The sequence below is a fragment of the Hemiscyllium ocellatum genome, unplaced genomic scaffold, assembly GCF_020745735.1.
Source record: "Hemiscyllium ocellatum isolate sHemOce1 unplaced genomic scaffold, sHemOce1.pat.X.cur. scaffold_1131_pat_ctg1, whole genome shotgun sequence".
In the NCBI taxonomy this organism is placed as follows: Eukaryota; Metazoa; Chordata; class Chondrichthyes; order Orectolobiformes; family Hemiscylliidae; genus Hemiscyllium; species Hemiscyllium ocellatum.
In genome coordinates, this window is record NW_026867683.1 from 71,387 (window position 1) to 80,081 (window position 8,695).

At 47.0% G+C, this 8,695-nt stretch overlaps 1 long non-coding RNA gene across 1 annotated transcript; it reads right to left on the reverse strand.

Moving 5' to 3' along the window:
* Nucleotides 1-177: 177 nt before the first annotated feature.
* Nucleotides 178-8,118, reverse strand: LOC132809357 (uncharacterized). The gene is made up of 3 exons (XR_009642272.1): nucleotides 7,976-8,118; nucleotides 6,882-6,996; nucleotides 178-534 (listed from the first exon to the last, which is right to left on the reverse strand). It is a non-coding gene; the product is annotated as an uncharacterized LOC132809357 (long non-coding RNA).
* Nucleotides 8,119-8,695: the final 577 nt, after the last annotated feature.

Below are 8,695 nucleotides of genomic sequence, written 5' to 3' on the forward strand. Positions count from 1 at the left end.
CACACACACACAGCGAGGGAGGGGCACACACAGTGAGGAGAGTTACACACACACAGCGAGGGAAGGGGACACACACACGTACACACACACACAAACACAGAACAAGGGAGGGACACGTGCACACACAGTGATGTGTCTCCTCGGACGTGTAATCGTCCAGCTCTCACTCTAGTCTGCTCCCTCACAGGGTCACCGTCTCTGTCACTCCCAGGTACAGCTAGGCCTCGATCCTCAGTGCTGATTTATATTCTCCCAGGTGTGAGTCAGCCTCAAGCTCCTGCTCCAAGTTGCTCCCTCACACGGTCACTCCCTCTGTGACTCGGTGCTGATTTCGAGCCTCCTGCTCTGCTGTTTCTCCAGATCCAAGTCCCAGTCGGCCTTGACCCTCGCTGCTGATTTATATTCTCCCGCTTTGTGCTGCTCTCTCTCAGATTCTCTCCCTTAGTGACTCCCAGGTAATGGTAGGCCGCAAGCCTCAGCTGAGATTTATAACATCCCATTCCGCACTGGTCTCTTACAGGATCACCATTGTACCTGGAAGACAGTGGGAAATAGGAGGATTAGACAGAGCAGAGGGTGTTACAGTGATTGAGGGAGCTGTAGGGGATGGAACAGGTTATCTGGGGAGCTAGGCAGACCTGCAGTAACTAAAGAGCGTTACTGGAAGATACAGCGAGTTGCAGACACTGAAGAAGGCAAAGGAAATAGCGAGATGGGGGCTTGTTCATGACGGAGCTTTGTAGAGTCTAAAGGGCTTCAAAGTTTGGGAGAAGATTTGTAGCTCGGGTGCTCGTTGTTGTGGTTCTGTTCGCCGAGCTGGGAATTTGTATTGCAGACGTTTCGTCCCCTGTCAAGGTTACATCCTCAGTGCTTGGGAGCCTCCTGTGAAGCGCTTCTGTGATGTTTCCTCCGGCATTTATAGTGGTTTGTCTCTGCCGCTTCCGGTTGCCAGTTCCAGCTGTTCGCTGCAGTGGCCGGTATATCGGGTCCAGGTCGATGTGTCTGTTGATTGAATCTGTGGATGAGTGCCATGCCTCGAGGAATTCCCTGGCTGTTCTCTGTTTGACTTGTCCTATAATAGTAGTGTTGTCCCAGTCAAATTCATGTTGCTTGTCATAGGAGTGTGTGGCTACTAAGCATAGCTGGTCGTGTCGTTTCGTGGCTAAATGGTGTTCTTGGATACGGATCGTTAGCTGTTTTCCTGTTTGTCCTATGTAGTGTCTTGTGCAGTCCTTGCATGGGATTTTGTACACTATGTTGGTTTTGCTCATGCTGGGTATCGGGTCCTTTGTTCTGGTGAGCTGTTGTCTGAGAGTGGCTGTTGGTTTGTGTGCTGTTGAGTCCGAGTGGTCGCAGTAGTCTGGCTGTCAGTTCAGAAATGTTCTTGACGTATGGTAACATGGCCAGTCCTCTGGGCCGCGGCATGTCCTCGTTCTGTTGTCTTTCCCTGAGGCATCTGTTGATGAAATTGCGTGGTGTTTGACCCCACCCCACAGCTCACCAATAGGATAAACAACACACTGAGAAACTACAAAAAAGATAGATAACCACGTTTGACCTACAGATAATGAAAACTGAAAGCAACAACACCTTCAGATTCTATGGACTACCTAAAGTACACAAACCAGACATCCCACTCAGACCCATAGTATCACTACCAGGGACACCATCACACAAACTGGCTAAAGAGCTACAACAGAAACTGAAACACCTGATCAGCAGATCCAGACACTCTATACAGTCAACACAGGAATTCTTGGACATCATCAGAAATACACACGTAGACAAGGAAGAAACTATTCGACGTAACAGCACTGTTCACCTCTCTTGACAAAACCCTAGCCAGAGAAACAATAGCCAACCTGCTGGACGTACAGAACAGACAACAAGACGGGGAACCTATCAACAAAGACGGCATACTCAAACTACTGGACCTGTGCCTCACAACACACTTCACATTCAACAACCAAATATGTGAACAAATCAACAGCACACCCATGGGCTCACCCATCTCTGGACTCATCGCAGAAGCGGTAATGCAAAGATTAGAACAAACAGTCTTACCGCAAATTCAACCCAAACTCTGGGTCAGATATGTGGATGACACCTTTGTAATAATTAAAAACACAGAAATAGAGAACACACACCGGATCATCAACGCCACACTCACAGGAATCCGATTCACTACAAAGGTAGAAAAGGACAACCAACTCCCATTCCTAGACGTGATGGTACAGAGAACACCGAACGGAGAATTCACCACAAAGGTATACAGGAAAGCCACACACACAGACCAAGTCCTGAACTACGAAAGCAACCACCCCAACACACACAAAAGAAGTTGCATCAAGACACGGTTCAAAAGGGCCACAACACACTGCAGTACACCAGAACTGCAAAAAGAGGAAGAAGAACACCTCTACAATGTATTCGCCAGAAACGGATACCCGCGCAGTTTCAGTCAGGATTGTCTGTATGGATCTGCTAGACGACTGCCCTCTGATATTGATGAGGGCAGTACAGATGATGTGGGTTACATGGAGTTCATTAAGGTCTTTGACAAGGTCCCACACGGAAGGCTGGTCCAAAAGGGAAGATCCCATGGGATCCAAGGTCAGTTGGTAAATTGGCTCCACAATTGGTGGAGGGTTGGTTTTGTGATTGAAAGCCTTTGCCCAGCGGGTGTACCACAGGGATCTGTGCAGGAGCCATTGCTGGACATTATGGACATTAATCACTCGGATGGGAAAGCAGAAGGTAACATTAGTAGGTTTGTAGATAACATGAAAGGTGAGGGTGTTGTCCATGGTGAGGGGGATGGACTCAGGCTGCAGTCTAATGTCCATCAGATGATAAACTGAGCAGAGTAATGGCAGACAGAGTTTACTTCTGATCACTGTGAGGCAATGCACTGTGGGAAGTCTCATAAACAAATGATATCCATCATGAATGGTCGGTCCTCCTGGAGTACTGAGGAACACAGGGACCTTGGTGGGCAAGTCCCTGGATGTCTGAAGGTGTCAGCACAGGTAGACAGGGCTGGGAAGGCACCTGAACTGGGAGCAGGAGGGGGACCCATATCCTGGTGGGGAACGTTGCTGGAGCTGCTCGAGAGGATTTAAACTTGTCTGGCAGGGCTGTGTGACTCCAAAGAGTTGTAAGGCCAGAAGGAAATTTGAGGCTGGTACAGATGTTGTAGACAGCAATATAAATAGACAAGGCAGGCACGAACATAGCAGACAATGAGGGAAAACGGGTGGATTAAACTGCAGTTATTTCAATGCAAAGGGCCAGACAGATAAGGCAGATAAACCCAGAGCATGGATGGGAACATGGGATTGGGATACCATAGGTATTACAGAAACACAGCTGAGGGAGCGACAGGCCCAGCAGCTCGATGTTCCGGAGACAGATGCTGCAGGAAGGATAGAACAGGAGGCAAAACAGGCGGAGAGCTGGTGGTTTTGACTGGGGGAAACATCCCAGCAGGACCTAGAGGGAGTATTCATGCAGGATCGCCCAGTTAAACGATATTAGTGGAACTGAGAAATAAAAATTGGCCATTAGTTTTCTATGGTCGGACTACAGCGATAGGCAATGGGAGATGAAGGAGCAAATATGTCAGGAGATTTCAGATATCTCTTAGAATATTAGGGTTGTAATGATAGGGGATCCTAACTGTTCCAAACCTGGACTGGGATTCCTACTAAGTTAAGCATTTGGATGAAAGGAATTTGTTAAGTGTGTTCCTGAAACTCCCAGTCATTATGTAAGTGGCCCAACTGGAGAATGGGGCTAAAGCTGACCTCCCCTTGGGAAACAAGGTCGGGAACGGGACTGAGGTGTTAGTGGGGGAGCACTTTGGAAAGTCACCACAATTGTATTCGTTTGAAAATAGTGATGGAAAAGGAAAGGCCTGGCCCACAAGTTCAAGTTATTCAATGGAGCAAGATAGTATTCGACAGGAATTTTTAAAGTAGATCTGGGGAGGCTATTTGCAGGTATGTGGATGGGTGTATGAATAGCAAAGATTTAGAGGGATATTGGCAAAATTGTGGCAAATGTGACTAGAAACGTCATGCAGGAGTTGGTCTGAAGGGCCTGTTTCCGTGCTGTACATCTCTATGACTCAATGTCTTGAAATGAGTCCACATTATAGAAGAGGAGGTGCTGGAGGGTTTAAAACACAAAGGTAGATAAATCCCCAGGACTTGACCAAATGTACCTCAGGACATTGTGGGAAGCTGGTGAAGACATTGTAGGGCCCCTAGCAGAGATATTTGTACCATAGAGAGATGCATGTGATAGGCTGATAGACTGGAGGGTGGCATTGTGGACAGTGAAGGTGGTTTTCTGAGATTACAAAGGGATCCTGATGAAATGTGTGAATGGCTGAAAAACTGTAGATGGAGTTCAATCTGAATAAATGTGCGGGAATGCATTTGGTACAACAAACACGGGCAGGGCTTATACAATTAATGGTAGGACCTTCGGTAGTGTGTTGTAGAACAGAGGGACCTCAGGGTTCAGGTACATAATTCTTTGAAATTTGCAACATGGAGAGACAGGATAGTTTAAAAAAAGGTGCTTGCCTCATTTGCCTTCACTGCTCAGTCCTTTGGATATAGGAGTTGGAAGCCATATTGAGATTATACAGGCCATTGGTGAGTCCTCTTCTGGAATACTGTGTCCAGTTCTGGTCGACCAGTTATAGGAAGGATATTATTAAGCAGGAAAGGGTTGGGAGGAGATTTACTGGGATGTGGCTGGGTATGAAAGGCTTCAGTATAAAGAAAGGCTGAACAGGTTGGTATTTTTCACTGAAACCTGAATGTTGACAGATGACCTCATAGATGTTTATAAAATCATGAGGAGGATAGATCGAGTTAATGGGAGTTGTCTTTCCCATGGACAGGGGAGTTTCAAGGCAAGGCATTACATTTTTAAGTTTAGAGGAGAGACATATAAAAAAAAGACATGAGGAGCACATTGTTACACAGAGGATGGGTTGTGTGTGGAATGAACTTCCCAAGGAAGGGGTGAATGTGGGGACATTTACAATGTTTAAAAGACATTTGGATTAGGGCAGGAATAAGAAAGGTATGAAGGAATATGATCCAGGAACAGGTAGGTGGGATGAGATCCGTTTTAGAGTATGGTTAGTGTTAACCGAACAGTGTGGTATGACTCTCTGACTATGATTATAATGTTGTGTCATTAATTAAGAAAGGCTGCAAGAGAAAGCCAGGGAGCTACAGGCTGATGAGCGAGACATCAGGGTGGGTCAGTTGTTGGAGGTCGTTCTGACAGGTAGGCCTTATTACGAACAGCCAGCATGGCTTTGTGCGTGGGATAACATGTCTCACAAACTTGACTGGAGTTTGCTCAAGATGTGACCAAAAACATAGACAAAGGCAGAGCAACAGACGTTGTTTCTGGCTTCCGCAAACCCCTGTTCAGGGTGAAGCATGATCCATTGGTTAGTAACGGTAGATAACAAAGGATCAGGGAGAGCTTGCCAACTGGATACAAAATGGGATGACAGTGAGAGACAGAGGATGGTGGGAGAGGGTTGTTGTTTAAACTGGGGCCTCTGACCAGCAGTGTGCTGTAAGGATTGGTGATGGGACCACTGTTGTGCACCATTTACATAAACAATCTGAGTGAAAAGAGAGCAGTCCCTGTTAGTATGTTTGTGGATACCAAGATTAGTGGAAGAGTGGGCAGGGAATATAGATATCGAAGGGAATATTAATCAACTGGGCCAGTGGGCCAAGGAATGAAAGATAGAGTTTAATTCAGGTATTGGATTTAATCAGACAAACCAGTTAATGGTTGGGCCCTGGAGAGTGTTGTAGAAAAGGGAGAGACCAAGGGGTGCAGTTACATTGTTCCTTGGACTGGCATCACAGGGGGACAGGGTGTTGAAAGCGGTAATTGGCACACTTGTCTTCATTGGTCAGAGCATTGAGTACATGAGTTGGAGATATTGGTAACACTGTCGTCAATATTTCTCCTGGGCAGAGGAGGCCACGGGGTGACCTTATAAAGGTTTATGAAACAATGTAGGGCCTAAGTACGGTGAATAGCCAAGGGTAGGTGAGTCCAAAGCTAGAGGCATAAAGGTGGGGTGAGAGAGCAAGGATTTAAAGAGGGAGCTGAGGGGCAACATTATCCACAGAAGATGGTGCATAGACGGAATGGACTGCCAGAGGAAATGGTAAAATCAAGTACAATTACAACATGGAAAAGACACTTGGGCAGGTACATGGAGAGGAGAAGGTTTGAAGGGATATGGGCCAAACACAGGCAAATGTGACTCATTCCATTTAGGAAACCTCGGCCGAAGAATCATGCCGCACAGAAACAGACCCTACGTCTGCAGTTATTGGAGGAGGAGAAGACTATCGAGACAAGGCATGTTGTAGAGATTGAAGCAAGTTACAGCGATAAGGATGGTCATCTGGACTGGAGGTTTCAAATATGTGAAATAATTGGTGAGAGGGGAGGAGATGACAGAGATAGGAACTGTGATAGGAGTTAGAATGATTGAAGACACTGGTCCTCAATACAAGCCATAGATAGTGTTGGAGAGGGAATAGGGAACAGAAAGATCCCAGATTGCATTACCATCCTCTCATGGGAGGCCTGCTTTCCCCTCAGTTGTTCTGATGCTCCCTAAGAAAGCACAGGCCTGGACTGATAACTGGGAACTCCCGATGCTGTCTCATTACAACAAAACTTGCAGCAGGTATGGTGATTGAGCCTGGGTTGTGTCTGTACTGTGCTCCCCCTCCAGCACTTTCTCTATGTCCTGTTTTGTTAGCTGATGTTTGGATCCCTCTTACTACTTTCTGCTCTGTGCACTGGAATGATCTTACCTGGCAGCAGGATTGATTGAAGACTCCGACCTCCCTGACTGTGTCTTTCCGGCTGACCAACCATCGTCCCAACCAGCAGTTGGCAAGTCTATTGAGTCAGGAACTCCATGAGTACCTGTAGAAGACACAGAAAGGGGCAGAATGGGAAATTAGACTAATGCTTTGAGGGTGACACATATAGAATGGCACTGAGCCCCACATAGATCTGGAAAATCCCAGTCTCCATTCCTGACCTGTGCTGCCTCATCTCTCTGGAGCGGAGAATTCTGTTGGCTCATGATCTGGAGTAGCTTCAAAAGTGAGAGACGCTGACAGAAGCAGCAATTAGACCCCCACAGTGAGGGATACCAGACGGTGAGGTACTGAGTCACTACACCAGAGCGCCGGGTCAAACAATTGTGCAGGAAGAAAGGGTTTTGATTCATGTTGCACTGGGATATACAAACTGTGAGCAGGTGAAGTGATGGCCTTGGGGCATTATTGTGTGACGATTTATCCAGAAACTCAGCAAGTGTTCTCTGGACACAAGTCCAAATCCCACCATTGCAAATGATTGAATGTGAAATAAATGCTTCAAAAATGATGTAATTAAAAACATGTAAGTGAGTATTAAACAATTGCTGATGTTAAGAAAAATCCATCGGATACATCCCTGTCTTTAGTGAAGTAATCTAAGATGGGACTGGCATATCACAGGGATTACAGAACAACAGCTGAGGGAGGGACAGGACAGGCAGCTCAATGCCCCAGGGGACAGATGCTGCAGGAAGGACAGAAGGGGAGCTGAGAGAGGAGGAGAGCTGCTGGTTGTGATTGGGGTGAAACATCACAGCAGGGACTGAGAGAGGAGATTCCTGCGGGACCGCCCAGTGACGCTGTGTTCATGGAATTCATCAATAACAATGGGGCTTCCCTTTCCTCTGATTGTTCTACAGACCCCGATAGCCCCGCCCCACCTTGACCTTCACAACATGGCGGCCCAGAGCGCTCCCTCTTCCCTCAAACAAATGGCGGCCGTGACCCTGGGCCGCTTCCCTGATCAGAGACCGCCACCTCCTTCCCCGGGCCTGGAGGGGCTTTTTGGTTTTTTTTACCTCTATCCGAGATTTGTGAATTCTGTCCGCTCCTTTCTCCCAGCGACGCTCCCACACACCGGCTCTGAGCTCACTCTCTGAAGCCGATCGCAGCTACTTGCCGGAGAATTCAGCTCCGTGTCTCTCCCTCTCCCTGTCCCGATCAGTGTGACACTGCGCATGTGCCACATAGGAACCAAACTGCGCGTGCGTCTGAGGTTTCCGGTGAGTTTATACAGATTATTCATAACTGAAGAGAATCATGGGTGAAATATTTGTCATTAACAACAGTTCTGTCGACTTACAGATATAGAGCTGGCTAGTATGAGAGTAGATTGTTCGGTCCAACTCAACCATACTGGCCAAGTATGTAAATTACCAGTCGTTCTGAGTTTGAAAACAAGTTTCTTACTCAATTTGTGCAAATCGATTGAAAATATGTACGTTATCAGATTTACATCACAACTATTTCTTAAAATCTCACATTGATTTATGACAGAGGTTTAACACTCCACTATGTAGTGAAAACGATCAATCCTGCAAAACAGTTTGCATTCTGACCAATCCTGACGCGTTCACTCCCGAGAATGCTTTGGCCCCGCCCCTCACTCACTCTGGTTGGAGGACCGGCCGCTGCTTGGTCCTCCAGTTCCGCCCCTTCCTCCCATTTGCAGAGTTGATTCGGGCGTGACTCAGCAGCTAAGCACCAGAAACATTAAGGGACAAGGGAATTTAGAGTCG